We start from the raw sequence: 17065 nt of genomic DNA, 5'->3' as shown, positions 1-17065 counted from the left end.
TAATTCTTCATTATACAGGCAGGCAGTGACAAATTAACACAGGTTCTTGTCTCGAAAGTACTTTTCCTGCAACCTGTGGACTCAAACATTGCGGCTGGAAAAACACCCTTTTCTCTGCGAGAACTCACTCCAAATGCACTTGAGGACACACTGTAAGACAATTCACCGAGGCCAGGACCTCTGCAACATGCCGGCCGTGGCAGGACAGGACGCGGCATCTGCACAAGCCGGGATGCAGGGATTTCATCAGGCAGGGACCTGCCGACCCCTCAGCACCGAGCAGAAGGCTGCCCCAGGGGCAAAGAGCCGACACAGCTCTGGAAAGCCAGAAAATGTGCTGATATTTGGCAGATTACTCAAAGCAGAATAGTTAGGCATGTAGTAATAGGAACCTTTAGTTCTGCAAAGCAGAGCTATTTCTGTCTCAGAGAAGATTACAGTTTACAAACTAAGATGCTAAGTAATTTGGTTTCTTTAAAAACAAAACAAAAAAAAAGGCACTTTCACTTGCCTCGGCAAGCTTAGCTTATTCCCATGTAAAATCGCCATATAGACAGGAGGGGGAAAAAAAATGACTAGAGAACTGTAAATACGCCCCTCTCCACAACAAAGTACTGCTATTTTTGTGCCAAATATATAGAGATTAAAGGGACTGCAGAAAGAACAGTCTGTCTGACTGTTCTTCAGAGCTATCAACTAAAGAATTATTTAGGCAAGAATTTTATTTTGTATCAAAAAATCAGCCCTTTAGAACTGAATTAAGTGCTTACCTATACATATCAACCTCAGTTTTTCAATTCACATGCAGTGAGATCTCACAAGTGACCAACACATAGCAGCAGAAAGTAAGAGAGGAGGTTTCACATAGCTTTCATGTGATCATCCCTACTAGTGATCACACAGGTGGCTAAACATAAGGAATGCTAACTATAGCACTTTACTAATTATAGGAAAAAGACACCAAGAAATACTCCAGATCTCTCTCAAGGGAGCTATATTGGTAACTCACACACAATCAGGCTTGAGTCCACAAAACCTTTATATGCTGAAGTCACTTGTGTAAAGTTACCTCCTTGTCTTCTGTAACTGCTGACAGCATATGCAGGCTTTGCTGTCTCAACGGCATGGACGATGGGATTCTGGCTCTGATGTTGGGCTCCAGCAGCATACACAGACTACTACTTTATATATTCAGGATGTGCCAAAGAAGATTTTGATAAAACATTTCCTCCTCTAGTGACACTAATCAAGACTTTGGCAGCTTTGCCCACTCATTTATGTCTCCCCAAAGCCATGAACAGACAAGAAAAACAGAGAGGTTTTATTTCTTACAGCCTGAAGGGAATGGATTTGACATATTCAAGAACGGTTCAAAATCTATAAACTTTGACACAGTGGACAAAGCCTCACATAAAGTGAAATCTCTGCCTGCACAACAGCCATTTAAAATAAATGCATTAACTCTATACTGTAGTTACATACCTTCATACATAAAATGTACTTTAGTTGGAATTTTACATACTGTATTTACTACGGTAGAGCTGTTTGAGGACCACACACACACACTCAGCTCTCCACTGAGGAGAATTAAACATTTAATGCCTTTTTTTAACTGTACCTTGGCCCTATATTGCCTCTCCTCTTGTTTCTCAAAAAGACCTTACCAGCTATTCATTTTCTCAAGAATTCTTTTGTTCTCATTTGTAGCTGTACTGCATCAATAAACAAAGACAACAAAGCAAGGAGCTTTTATATCGGTCAACTAATACCTAAATCCAAGCAGAGAGGCGCGTAAGTTGAAATAACAGTATGTAAGGGCTGTAATTGTGCCATTGTGTACCTTTTCCTTTCTCTCTCCTCTCAAACCTCTTCAGTGCATCTCCTTCCCTTCTGTATCTTTCACACCTACTTCTGAGGGGTGCATTAGTTGCAGAACATCTCAGATATTTCAGTAAAGAAAGAGAAGAATGGTTAATTTTAAAAAAATCATTACCGTTTAGAAAACAAGCTTGGAAACCCTAACTAAATCTTTTAGTTTTCATTTTGTAAGACAGAATTAATTGTCACTCTGACTCCGAGCCCCCAGGCACATGTACAGGAGAGTTCTCCCATACTCAGGGCCTCCGGTCTCCCCAAGAAGAAAACAGGAAGCAGCCTGGGTGTGACCTTGCTCGCTGAGGTCAGCGCTATTGTTGCACTTCTGCACATTTTGGAAGTGTTTTAAAGTGATATGTCTCCATTATAGCTTTGGTACAAAAACAGGAAATAATCAACCAACGCCTCTCGAGAGGAAGGGTATTAGCAGAACTTATTTAAACACCCATTTCTCTAACAGATACCATCCCCAACTTTAAGGAACCGATGAAAGTATGTCCTCAAAACTGCATGCACAGCTGGAAAGGGAAGGTCACAAAAGAGACCCACAACCAAACAACAAATCAGTGGGATGTGAAGGTAGTCTTGCCTCTTCGTGTGACAACATGCCCCATGCAGTTACATCATGAATACAACCCCACCCATGAACTGTGTGGCAGAAGCAGTTTCAAGCCGGCAATATTGCTCCTTCCTTCCTCCGCCAAAACACCTTGTACCCCTACATGTCGTAAAGAATAGAAATATGTGCCGTTTTATACACACATGGCTACTTAGTTTGTGATTTTAATATAACTTTGAAATAAAGCCTGCCACATAAAAACATTTGTATTTACAGCAATAACTACTTGGAGTTATTAGCAGAAGTAATTTCGAGTCAGACAAATACATATATCTGTGTTCACCTTCAGACTTCAGTACTGTAAGTATCAACCTTTAGTGTTTTTAACTAACAGAGGAGAGCAGAGGAAGCGGCAGCTTGAACGCATCTTGCAGTAGTGCTGCTGGGTTTAGAAGTCAATGCCATTTTACCAGCGCTGCCGGCACTGCACATGCGCGGCTTGCAAATGAGAGAGCAAACCCGCGCGGTAATCAGTCTCAACAGATCACGACACGTCTCCACGTTTGATGACTGGTTCGATTACAGTTTCCATGGAAGGCAAACAGACCAACAAATACTGACCTTGTTAACAGCAGTCACAAAATAGACAAAGGAAATCACAGTTTAGAAATTGCAGTGAAACAATTCTTACTAAGTTTACTAGTAAAAAATGATCAGTGACTTTAGACTTTTACCCTTCTGTATACAGTAATTTGACAGCTCACTAGACTGGTATCTTAAGCGCAGAGATATGAGAGTTTATTTCTAAAACCCAACTCAAAGTCTAAGCCAAGTACATTCATGAAACACGTACAGAAAGCCAGTACTCTTCTTTGCCCACACACATGAGATTCTAGAAAAAAAACCCAAGAAATTCAGTGTTAAGCACAAGGCTGAAAAAAGCACAGGAAGGAAGGAATTTTTAAAAGTCATGAATATTTCACAGTCCAAATGAGTGATTTTTCAAGAAGTAACATTCTTGCATCTTATATTCATTATGTTCGTTTCCAGGTCAAAATGTTTTGGTACATAAGCACAGATTTATTTTTATCACACTCCCTGCAAACAGAACTTCTTGTGAAATTCAAATTATGTTGTCTTTAGTGACTATAATAATGATTCTCGAGTGAAAATTTGGTTCACTGACCACAGGATGCTCCATCACTGAACATATTATTATTGGTTTTGCAATTCAAAATGTGTAAGAAGTGGCAAGAAAGATCTTAATGAAGCAAAAAGATATAACCCCAAGTAACAAGACAGACAGAAATGGTTCCAGTCCAGTTTCTTCCTTGGGGACAGACAGGTGGACACACACAGAGTGAGCTGATGTACTACATTCTTTGCCTCTTCAAATATCCAGCTATACCCAGAAGCTATTCTAAGAAGTTTTGCTATGAAAAGCGTGCTGCAGACTGACAATTCAAAGTAACTTTGAAAGACCACTTACATTTAAATCCATCTCTAAACAAGTTTGATTTTTTAAATTTTTTTAAGGGGCTAGTACATTGATACTTACTGAAGTGGCATAGTACTCTTCCATCTTGTAGGGCCAAGCAGCGTTATGCATATAAAATCTGGTCTGGCACCTACATGCACAGACGATTACTTAAGCAGCCTCCTGTTTTCTAAGAGCATGCAGACTGCACCGTACGCATAAAAGGCACTAAGTACACAGAAAATTTTAGACTTAAAGTCAGTGGAGAAGATACACATTAAGAGAAACTAATACTGTCTACAGGAAAAGTGCCTCGATTCAACTGAGATGACTATTTACTTGACTGAAGTAATTTCTGGCTGACAGTTTTTGAAAGTGGAGCATTCTTACACACTTCAGAAGCAGAAAGCCCAGCAGTACCAGTTACACATACACATTGCATCCTTTCAAAAGTATCACCAGATTGGGAAAAAAAAATAATGTATTTGATCTATACATAGTCTTCAGCACCCTTCTCTCCTCCTTACCATTCAGCACCACACACATACTCCCTTGGTACCAAAGTTACAGCGAGGCATTATGCAGTTCACATAATTATGCAGCTGTAACATTTAGCATACAGCTGTACTCTTTCATAAGAAAACAAGGGAATATAAACATTTGCTTTTTTATACTGATTATCCAAAGATCAGATAAAACTATTGCCCTCAGGTCTAATTTTAATTTTGCTTTTGGTTCACAATACGTTTCTGGTCAATTATTTGTGATTCTAAGCTACAAAAATTAAGTCCTCTTCCAGACTAGAGTTCAGGCTACTTTAGCAGGTTTTTCTAATTTTTTTTTTTTGAGATGCATATTATCATAGGCCTTTAAAAAAAAAAAAAAGCCTATCAAAAACCTCACTTTACAGAGAGCCACTGAATGATTAGAAATCCCATACTAGAAAGTGAAAACCCTAAGTACTGTTTTTCACCCCTACTAATGCAAGTAGGGCTTAAGACTACATAGGCTGTGTAACTACTTCAGGTACTACTTGTGATGAGACTGATATATCTAATCTATACTCTTTTGAATTGCTTTTCATGTTTCTCGTGCAGTATTGCCTGTTTTCAAACCGTCACTTATAAAAAAAGGAAACTACATCAAATATTTAAGGAAGATGCTACATTAAAGCAATATATACCACTGTGCTTCTGACTATCTTCACACTTGCAGGATTCTCAAAATAAAGGCTGTCTTTATAGTAGCAGTATTTTTAACATGCTGATGGTATCTAGCAAAAAACTTTTAGGCAAGATAAAAACCTTTCTTATAAAAAAAACCTATCTAGATAAAGCTGGCATTATTTAAAAGGAAGTTGTAAATTAAACTTGTGGTTCATTCTTTTTCACACCTTTAAAATGCATTAAAATCCAAATGTATCTGTAGAGTTCATGGCCCAAAAAGGGGGGGGGGGGGGGGGGATCTATATTCAGGTCACATAAACATACATAGTGGCCTAAAGTCAGAAATTTCCTACCTGGCTACTGGAAGGAAAATGACCCTAGATGAAGTCTCCAACAGAAGAGGATGGAAGAGAAATAAAATGCTGAAGGAAAGAAGTACAGTATTCCCACTAGAAGCAGTCTTCCCCAAAGTGTCACTTTTTTTTTTTTTTAAATACGAGAACTTTTCTATGAAAACGTGACACTCACTAGGCTATAAATAGCAAAATTCCCCTGTGGAGACAAAGCCTAATGTTATAAAAAGGAATGTATTTGCTAGGCACCATGGCCACAAGAGAGCCTCTGGCTCCACAACCTGCTTTGCTGGAGGTTATCTTTCCAATCCACTGAAACTTCTGTTCTTGTAAATACTTCCTACATATCTCAGTCAAAGTGAGCTGGGTCAACAGCAGCCTAGCTAAGTACATCATCTCTGCTTCCAGCCTTCAGCAAAGAGCAGACACTGTTCTTGTAAGTCTTTTGGTTTTAACATTTGGGATATGCATACTACCATTGTGGAGTTTTTTTTCAGCAATTGTAACTGAAAGATTAGTAAAAATGTCTAAATATTCTTAAACTCCTGCTTCCAGAAGCTAAGCACAAAGCAAAATGATATCTGCCTCAATGCAAAGGCAAACATTAGCCATACCAATGAAACTCTCAAGCAATTGAACTATTTGCTTAGAATGTTGGCCTTTCAGCTGTCATCTTGTCAAAGTTACTACGAAGGTCTACGATTCAGGGCCACAAGGTTTCTGTAGAGATTGAGAACATAAAATTGCTCAAGTCTCTGAAGCAACACCACTAGGAAAAGTCAATTTTCTTTTCTTCATTTCATCCCTTTTCAAAGTGCGTGTTTGGCTTTTGATGCCCATCTATTTGCATTTGTAACAAACTATAATAGATGAGAGGGGAAAAAAAATGCCTTAATGACTTCCTGTCTCCAGCTACCTGACCTTCTCAATTAGCTGCTTTTCCCTAAAGTCTAGGGAACAGCAATGAAGCGCTGACATCGTTACATACTCATTTATAGAGCTTTTACTTTGGACTTGTATTACATTTTTATCCTGCTGTACAAAAAAAATTAAGAAATCCAGCTCCCTCCTTTGGGCCGCTTCTAAGACAAAAGAGGAGTTTCCCCTTTTCTTTTGCATATTTTAGAGATTAAGGTTGTCTTTGTAGCACTCAAAATAGTAGTTTTACTTCCTGGCCACTTCATTCTCCATACTTTGGATTGTTTTTTTATTTAGACACCTTGTATCAAACTACTACATAGAGCAACCACAATGGAGAAGTTTCTTGCCCCACAAGTGTCAGTCAGCAAGATTAACAAGGAGCATTTAGTATCCTATGAAATGCTGCAACACTTCCCTGTGGACCACTGCTCTTCTCCCCTAAGATTGTTAGGGGCACCCAACATCCCTGCTATGTCCGTCCTACTGATCCAATGGGAGGAAAATGGTACTAACATCATTATTAGTTTCTTGATATTCTAGGCCATCTGGACTTAATGTCTTCTTGGAAACTTTGCTGTGCCATTTTTTGAACTCTACCTATTATACCTAATGGTGAGATTGCTACAAGACTTGATTAGCTCTTCTACTTCCTTTCCTTCCCACCACCAATGTGCACATGTAAAGGAAAGGATGCCAGTTTGCATTCTCACATAGCAACACAAGATAAATACATTTGCTTAAACCTAATTCATAATTTTTTTTTGGGGGGGGACGGGGGAAGCTTTTATAGAATAAGCCTACCTAAAACCTAATATACCACAGATTTATTAATTTTTTAGTACTCTGACATTACAGTGCACTGTCAAAATCTTTAAGTCAAATCACCAAAACTGATCAAAGTCAATAGATACACACTGAGGCTCTAAATTTACAGTGTGTTAAATCAGATTTTGACAAGCATAGCATCTATATATATGCAATCTGGGTATTTCCTTCAGCTCAATAACAGCTAAGCTAAATTTAAACCAAGAATCTGAAGGAAGGAAAATATCTTCCTTTTCCAAACTAGGGCTAAAATTGGTTTACATGAACAATCGCTTAAAGCAATCAGTCACGACAGAAAGGGTCACCAGAAAAATACTCATATCAAATACTTCTTTTAATCAGATCAATTTTAAATACCACATGTGTTTTAACAATAGATCGTGAATAAACATCTTTATTTTTAATGCAAGACTTTAAATGTGTACAAATACCACATTAATTGCATTTTAATGTATAAATAGAAAATGACACAAGTGCAATTTATGTCAGAAATAATTACTACAGTAAAAAAAAAAATGGGGTAGTAAAATTTATACAAAAGTTAAGCCAACAAGAATCAACTCATCAGGTTATCCTGAAACTGCTTGGATGCTCTGTGCTAGACTAGATGTTGTCTACCTGAACTAATAACTGCACTACGAAAACAAATCAACCAGGTCCAAGAGTGCCCACCACTGATTGCAAGGAGGTTATTTGTTGTTGTCAAAACCACCAAGCCAGTCATTGAGAGCAGCTCCAAGATCTTCAATCTCATTTAAGAAACACAATCAATCCTGGGATTGATTTGATGGTTTTATTTTGTACCCCCCCATTTGAAAATTAAAATCTTATAAAATAATTTCAATCTTAACATTACTCAGCTCTTTTAATGTTTCAAAACAGTAGGATTCACAATGACTCAAACACTTGGCTTATGCTGAAAATCCATATGATTAATATTTGTCTGAGATCCACTGTAAGGAGGGGAAAACTACAGTTTCTGCAAATTGGCGAACCTATTTTGCCTCCAAACAACTAATTTTATGTAATAAGTGGAACTTGAAAGTGTCTTTTGCTCTACATTGCAGTCAGGCACTTCTACCTTTCCCCTCCTTTCCAGTTTAAGTCCTTTCAGAAGGCAACAGACTGCAAGAGTTACAGTAAAACAAATTCCGATTCAGTTACTGTATGTCAGCATTTCATATACTTTTGGAAGCCGAGACGTCTTACAGGAAATGAAACTGTCTTCGCTGAATAGCCTAAGTATTTGCTACTCAATGTCCATCTACATTTGTTTTAATTCTGTTTTTTATAAACCTTCACCTCAGTTCTCATTATGGTATGTCCCCACACTAACTATGGCAATTCATAGTAATCAGAACATTGAGTATCATCAATGGCATCCAAGTTGACATTCATTCAAAACATTAAGAAGTTTACCTCTTGGTCTTTTCTTTCAGGCTCTCTGCAAAGATGGACCGTTTCATTGTTCACACACTGCTGAACACATTAACACAATCCTAAACAGTACAGATTTTTTTAAATTAAAGCTGCAGCTTTGTATAGCACTGCCTCGCGTTATCTAGAAAGCTCTATGAAGCTCTCTGCCCTAGTATCAGATATCAAACCACAACCTTAAGAGAACAGCATACGTTCATGTTTTTCATGATCATTTGCTTTAGTTCTGTTTAGCATCTTTCGCATAAATGCTATTACAAAACACTGGGTTGCAAAACACGGAGGTTTCATACAAGAACAAAACAATAACTACTAAATTTAATTACACGCTTCAGAAGATGAAGTGACAGGTCTGCATCCAATTAGAGGAGAGAAAAATTTTGGTGGAACTTAAAATGTATTTTCTTGATCAGCAATACTATGCACACTTTCTAAACAGCAAGTTCCAGGCACTTCGGAATTACATTAATCTGAGCATTGATATTCTCAAGCAGTATTAAAGTACAAAACACAATCGCTGCATTATCATTGTCCCTAAGTATTTACATTCCATGAGCAAGCACTGCATATCAAGCTCAGAGATTCTGAATTTACTAGTTTGATGAGATAAAAACCAATAAATCAAACGAGCCTGTCTTCAGTGACACAAGAGTCTTAATTTATCACTCTGGCAGAGAAGACAGTAACTGAGGAAGATCTACAATGCACTGCATATTGTGGGGTTTTATTTTTTTTTTATTTCTTACTTCACCTTCCAAATCCTATATTCATAAATTTTGTGGCATTTTAAAAAGCTACGTAATGGTCTAGGAAAGAACTATGCGCAGTTCCATATTCAAAATATTTTTGCAATGTTTTCTTATGAGGTTTTTGAGTCCCAGGTTTTTCTTTAGAAACTGTTCGGAAAATTAAAATACTTGGACAAATTAAACACTAGATGTATTAGTACTCAACTAAGCAACATGAAGATATAGTTGAAACTTTCATTATTCAACATAAATAGATGACGTTCATAGCCAACAATCTTCTACTAAGATTTAAATGACCTGAGCAGCCTACCAAGACCAACTTTTCAAGCACTCAGGAAAGGGCTAGACAAGAGATAGGGCACCAGCTATTTTCTGTACCACTTTAATAATACAGAAAAAGTCATCCCTGTAACCTGAAACTCAAATTTTTCATGATTAACAGATTAAAGGTATTTTTATAGCCTTGGTTCTCAACATATTAAATCTGTATAACTCATCTACATTATCCACTGTAAAACCTGCTAATTTTAAAGAAATACTACATAATTCAATTTTGCCTACATTTTGCCATATTAGACACACAGCGGACATATCCATATATTTACGATCTGCCTCTTTTTCCTAGCCCCCTTCTTCCAAGATAAAAATCAGTCTGTTCTTTGGAAGCACAAATTAACTTCACCACAGCTATCGTGCGTAAGAATCACAAACAAACATTGCAGAAACCCACTGAGGATTCCCATCCCATTAAAAGACTTTCAGAATTGTAAGCGTTTGTTATGTGGTTTGTTTCATTTTAATTTGTTGATATAGTTATTATTCCTGTTAACACTACTTCAGACTTTCCCCAACTTTAACCAGTAATTACATCCACTATACCTGTCACTTAGTTGTGAGATTAGTGACCATGTTTTACATCACTTCCCATATTTCTAGTAGAAGTCAGAGAGCAGCTTTAGGTTTTCCTCTGCACACTCGCATGATTTTGCAGGCTCATGTCCCCCCACATCCCCACTACTCCCCAGAAGAACTACCAAAAATCTCTGGATCCTTTATGTATACTTAGGGAGGTATAAGAAATTCTGGAAGGCACAGCAAATGCTCTTGCAGTTAACTCTGTAGGTGAAGCACAGCAATCCCTACAGAAGAGAATGAGCTTACGCTGACAACTAGCAAAAGAGCAGAAGCACCCAGCTACCACTGGCGAACCGCTTCTCACCGAGCAATCGCTCTGATCTCTCAGGTCAGATTCTCAGAAGAAAACAGACAAAATGTTTTTCAAAGCAGAGACCAAACTAGAACACGGAAATCCACTGAATACATAAAGCCCGCCAGATTCAGAAAACTACAGTTTTCACCTTTGCCAATGCTTTTATGGTAGGTTTCAGAGGTTGGCTACCCATATCCTCTCTCTCTCTAGACCATATTGCCATTCTTTTCCCTTCCTTTCCTGATACTGTCTACCTAGCAAAGAGCAGCTACTATTCTGTTGTTTCCAGAAATTGATTATATATAATCAAATTAAACTTTAAGTGATTTTCTCCTCAACTCATACTAGCTTTGAAACTTACTGTGCTCCTATTTCAGAACTGAAAACCAGCCTGGAAAATCATGTATCTTCCAAGGTACAATGATCAGTCTAATAAAAGACGACATGTCTATTCCCAAACTGTGTAATTAACAGGCAGGAAACAGATCAGAGGCTTATGTTGCATTAGTTCAGATAATATTACAGGATAAGCTAAACTTGCTGTCTACCAGACATAAGCAATTCAGATGCTTTTCACCATTTCCAACGGAGACCAAACTAAAAATTAAAGAAGCTGATAACCTCAGCAGTAAGTGCAAATTAAAAAGAAAGGCAGGTTTTGCCAAAAACCCCCATGGATGTGGAAACCAGCAATACCTACGAAGTATGACACAAAAAAGCATCTAATGACTTTGCACTTTTCCTAAAGACGGGGAGTACCTTCAGATCTACCCTTGTCACAACACCCACGCAACGCACGTTAAGTCACAGCCCCTCGCCACAAGACGAATTTATGGAATGCCGAAACCCAAACAAGTTCGAGGTAGGTATGGAAATAAAAAAAGAGAGGAGTTGCCCTACGTATTCCATAAACCCGGAAACTGCCTGTTGCTGCCAGCTGCGCAGACTTTTAAACCCAAATGGCTGGGCTAGCCGATACTGTGGGGATAGCAGGAGCGTTTTGAACACCCCTGGGCACAGGTCACCGTGCCACCTGCATCGCTAATCTTATTCTTTTCAGGGCCACGTCCGTCCCTGACGACCCCCGGCAACAAGGAGGTACTTCCCAGGCGAGACGGGGCACCTCGGCCCGAAGGCGATCTCTCGGCGACCGACACCTAGGGCTGCTCTCACAACCGGCAGCACCAGGGCTGGCTGCGGGTCCCGCGGGCTCCCTGCGGCGGAGCCGGGACGGAGCTGGCGGCACAGGGTGCTGGGGGGGGGTCGGTGCCGCCGACTTCCCAGGCGCCTGAAGCCGCCCGCCCCGCTTCTCGCCCCCCACCCCGGGGAAAGGAGCCTCTCCCTCCCTTCCGCGTTCCCGTCCGTCCCCACCTCCGGGGAGCCCTCCCGAGGCCGCGGCGCCGCGGAGGCCTAGCCCTGCCCCGGCACCACCCTTCCCCGCGGAGCCTGGGCGCGGCGCCGCCGCACGCCCGCGCTACGGGGCGGCGGGGGTGCGGGGGACGGGACGGGAGGGGAAGCCGGCCATGCCGCCCACCCCTGCCGGCCCCGACCGCTCCCGGCGGACGTCGGCGGCCGCAACCCCGAGGCGGGACCGCGCCCCTCACCCACCCGCCGCCTCAGGGCGGCGCCCCGGCGGGACCCCGCGGCCGGCGCCCCGGCGGTGAAGCGCAGCCCCGGCGGCGGCGGGGCTTTACCTGCCGGCGGGGGTCGCAGCGGCGCTGCCGGCCGGGCTGGGCCCGCTGCTGGCGGCGACGCCCGCGGCCGCCTCTCTCAGCTCTCACCTCACCCCCGCTGCGGCTGGGCTCTCCCCGCCGAGCGCCGCCCCCTCCCCCCGCCGCTGCGGCGCGATGGTGCCGCCCATGCTCCCCCGCCCGCGGGATGGGGCCGCCCGCGAGGGGCGGGCGCGGGGCGGCTGCGGCGCTCCGGGGCGGCTCTGCGGGGGCGCGGCGGCGGGCAAAGGCGGCGGCGGCGGCGGCAGCGGCAGCGGGGGGGGGGGGGGGGGGGAACGGACGACGACGCCGGGGCTTCCCGCCGGCGCGGCCCTCCCCGTGCGCGGAGAGCTCCGCGCCCGCCCGGCGCCGGGCTCCGCGCTGAGGGGCGGCGGGGCCGAGCCCGCCCCCAGGCCCCGCGGCCCGAGCGGCGCCGCCCCAGGCGGGAAGCGCGCTGGAACCTTCCGCCCGTCCCCGAGCGGCCGCCGCCCGCCCGCAGCCCCTCTCCTCCCACCCCGCCGCCGCCCCCGCCGCCTGCGGGCGGGGGCGGCCGGCGCTGCCGCCGGACCAGGAAGTGAGGCCCGCCGCCCGGCCGAGGCTCCCCGGGGCGAGGAGGGGGTGCCGCCGGCCGCCCCGCGGGACTCAGCCGCCGCCCTCGGGCGGCCCCGCCGAGCCCCGGGGGACGGGCAGAGCCCGCCCGCCGCCCCGGCTTCGGCCTCCCCCCCCCCGCCCCGCCGGCGGCGTCCCGGCTCTGCGGACGTCCTCCGCCCCGCCGCGGCCCGGGCGGGAAATACCTGCCGGCTCGCCGCCGCCGGGTAACGGTCCGAGCGGGTGTCACCGAGCCGCCGCCTCCATGGCGCTCGGTCGCGGCGGGAGGAGCTCCTCCCCCTCCCGCATGGAGCCAGCCAACGTGACGGGCCGTTGCCATGGCTGCGCAGCGCTGACGTCAGAGCGCTTAAAGAGACAGCGCCCCGCAGGTCCCGGGGCCTGCCGAGCCCGCCGTGGCCTGGGGCGGCCGGGCGAGGCCGGGCCGGGCTCCCTCGGCCGCAGCAGGGCGGTCGCGTTCGGTGCGGGCGAGCCGCAGTGCCCGCGGGAGTGCTCGTGTGAGGGGCCCCAGAGCCCGGCGGCACCGGGCGCCGAGGGGGCCGGCCGGCGGCAGCGGCTCGGCCGCGGGCTGCCAGCGGACGCCAGTCCTTGTCCCTGCAGGCCGGCGGTGACCCTCGGCCTGTCTGGGGTGGCAGGGGCTGGTGCGGAGCCGAGGGCAAGAGGCCCGGCTGGCGAAGCGGGAGGCATCCCGGGGCGGGGGTCAGCGCACCGTGCCCACCGAGTCGTTCGCGCGGCTGCGGCCGGAACGTCTCCTTTACCGAGAGCCGAGGGGAGCAGCGCACGTTTTCCATAAAGCCTTTCACTTCCCGAGCGGGCAGGCGGTGGGCTGCTCTTCACCGGCCCCCCGGTACTCGACGGCCACGTTGCCTTGCTCCGCTGGAGTGGCCTGGGGAGGAGGGCGAGGCCCTGGCCTGGCCGGGGGGCGTAGGCTGGGGCTGCGGGGACCCTGTGGAGCTGCCCACGGGTGTCGGGAGGTGACACCGGGCAAGGCCCCAAACTGCGCCTTTTCAGCTTCCTCCTGGTGAGCGGCCCTGGCCTGTGTGGACCTGATGGAGAAAAGTCCTACCTCTCCCTCAACGCCGGGTGGGCTGCGGTGTTTCTCTTTGGTTAGTAGCAAGGAGTAACTCCCCTGAACTTTGCATATCGGTAACGAGGTAGAAGCGATGTGTGTGAAGAGATACTCGGATCTCGTGTATTCATCGCAAAGCTGCGATCCTACATCCCTTAATGGTACACCCGTCCTTATACCGGCATGTGGAAAGCAGAAAGACCATCAGAGACTGACTGCCAAGGGTGCATCGGTCTCGGTGCGGATCTGTCTGCCCTTCTACATCCAATTACAATCAAATTGCCAAACTACGATCACAGCCAACTTGAGACCTGGGAATATATGGAATAGCTAATTTGTGGAACGCTCTGGCCACACCTTCTCTGAGTCTTGCCTGCTCCACTGACCTTGATGCCGCAGGGACACCTCTGTAGAAAGTCATTGCCTCAGCACAGCCAACATTAAGGCAGCCCTGGTCAGGGCTCCAACACTAAAGATGGGACACCTGCATCATCCATCTTCTCAGCGTGGGCCTGCCACACCATCAGCATCACGAAGTCTCAAGATTTTTGTAAAACATTTTACACGAGTGTCATAACTACTGTGGGTAAAGCAATCGTTGAGCTACTTGTGTATTACTGATAAATGGCTCAGTGTTAATGGTAATACAGGCTGGAACATACAGTACGTACTGTAACGAAAGAGCTCATTGCTTACCTTAAATCAGTTTTAAAAATCATTTATGCATTTCCGTTAACTGACTCAAACCTATTATTTTAATAGCTTTGTCCTGGTTGCAAAGTCTACATTGCGCTTTCCTGCACTGCAATACATCTGTCCTCTGTTCATCCAAAGGACAGATGTGATTCAGCAATATGTTTACTTTGCATTTAATGAGTGATCACATAGCAAAAATCAACAAGGAATGGGTTTGATTTTGTCGGACCACACCTGAAGAGGAAAAAAAACTTTCTCAGAGCCACTATACCACTGTGTAAGTTGCTTTCCTTTTATAAAAGGGAGAAATCGGCACAAGGATAGTTCTCCCTTAAACTATGCTTGTTCCCTTACATTTTTCTTAATTCAATCTTAAGAACTCTGAGTAATGATTACTGACAAGATATGGTCCCAGAACGAGCACATCATTTCTCATCTTCTGTTTTGAAACAGCTCTGGAAAATAACAGGCAGTAAGCAAAGCCCAGGAAAAGTTCAGATGGTATTTAGGTAGTTACATATTATGAAATTATCAGTCTTTGTCCTTCCAGTGGAGCAAATTAAAACATTTTATAAAAATTACATAATTAATCCTCATGACTCATTTGGGAGACAGGGAAGTTTCTTCAGTTGCAGACTAGGAAAATGAAGCACACAGGAGATGGTTCTTAGCAGGGGAACTCATCTTGCAGGAGTGGCATTGCTGCAGCTGTGGTGCTCCAAGGCTAACATCAAAACAAAGTTTGCAAGGAGGAATATCTTTTCTCAGACCAACCGATATAAATAAAAGAAATTGCCTCTCCTGATAAAGCTCATCTCACCCATTGTGTAGTCTGTTTAGTCATTTATTGTATGAAGAAGTTACGAATTCCTAACGAAACAGAAATCCCCAGTTCTGCTACTGGCAATATTTTACAACCAGTTTTTATCCAGTTCCTGCTTCTGATCACTGGTTTCATATGCCAAACCCTACTCTGCAAAATCAGAGCTACCCCTAATGGAGCTATTCTTATGTCGGTTCAGCAATATGCTTTGTATTATTTTAGAATATGTATAAGGAATCAATTTGTTCTGCAGTGAAAGAGAAATGTTGAGATACAGTGCCAGATGAGTTTTTAAAATCAATATCTAGATCAGTTTCTCTAACATGTTCTCTCTGAATTATGAGTTACTACAGCCAACACAGCAACTTCGGTTTCTGATAGATTAAACGCTACTGGAGGCCCCCAGTGCTTGGATTCCTGCCCAATGAGTCTGAAACATCTCCAAAGGGAAGGTAGAGGAAGGGAACGTGTTTGGAGATTGTGCTGATTCAGCTGTAACTGAAAACCTCAGCCAAGATAGCTCCAGCAGCACCCTAAACACCCTTTTGATGGAAATCTTGTGAAACACTGCATCTTAGAACGGTGAATGGGTACTAGGAAGCAATGAGACATTTTCTAAAAAACCTCTCCAGCCTTGGCAGGGCCCGAGACCAAAAGGCATAAAGATGGACAGGCACATGTATAATCTAAATGGCTAAAAATACCACTGAAATCCATGCATGTCTCGTCTTGATTCCAGAGAAATGCAGAGGTCATTGTCAGCCTGGTACTTTCCGTGTTCTAGAAAGCCCCCACATTTCATCAGCCCATTATCTAATTCCTTCCCAAAACACTTCAGGCTATACATGAAGTAATCATGTTTGTTCAGGGGGCAAGTTAAAGTAAAAAAACCAAACAAACAGATAACCAAGAGACAAATATCCAGAGGGAATCCCCTCCACTGGTGTGACTGAATCACACCACTCCTTTAACTGACTTTAGGAAAACAAAAGAAAAAATAAATTGCTCATTCAGACTTCAGAATTAATTTATCTACGTAGCAATCCACTTTCTTGACACCTCTATAATGGCAACACTGCTTTCCTTTCATCATTTTTTTCATTGGTTAAATCAGGCGGCTCCCGCAGTATGTACACTTTCCTTTTGCTTTGTCCTCATTCTTTGTTTATGTCTGACAACACTTCTGCTACTGCAATCCACACAGCTATTCAGGTGAGATATGCTAATCTACATCTTTTTCCCCTTACATTTCCATCTTTCTCTTCAGATCTAGGAATTAAAATGGTGATTAACCCCTTACTAATAAGTGAGCCATCTCACTTCTTTATTCAAGCCATATGAAGAGCCAGAGACTTAAAAGTTCATTTAATTTACTGATATATTTTAATTACTCTGTTAAGCAGGATTACACATTATCTTTATATACATGACAGGAAAACATGACCACCTTGAGATATCCCTTCCTCAATTCATTCCTAAATATGAAAGCAAATGTTTTACTGCTTTACCTTCAATCTCCTGGTTTTATTCTTACTGAAGTATAACATTCATTCATTCATTTCAAGAACCCTCCACTTGCTCAGCCACACA

General features: G+C 44.3%; 1 protein-coding gene across 1 annotated transcript in view; it reads right to left on the bottom strand.

Annotated features, from left to right (window-relative positions):
• The window catches only part of GNB4 (G protein subunit beta 4), a 33578-nt gene extending 20387 nt beyond the window's left edge, over nt 1-13191 (bottom strand). Inside the window, exon 1 of the mRNA XM_052805124.1 lies at nt 13076-13191. The gene's annotated coding sequence lies outside the window, so the exon portion shown is untranslated. The remainder of the gene's footprint in view (nt 1-13075) is intronic.
• Between the last annotated feature and the right edge of the window lie 3874 nt (nt 13192-17065).

Source organism: Harpia harpyja, chromosome 12 (genome assembly GCF_026419915.1).
Source record: "Harpia harpyja isolate bHarHar1 chromosome 12, bHarHar1 primary haplotype, whole genome shotgun sequence".
Lineage (NCBI taxonomy): Eukaryota > Metazoa > Chordata > Aves > Accipitriformes > Accipitridae > Harpia > Harpia harpyja.
This window is presented reverse-complemented; position numbering and strand designations above follow the sequence as displayed.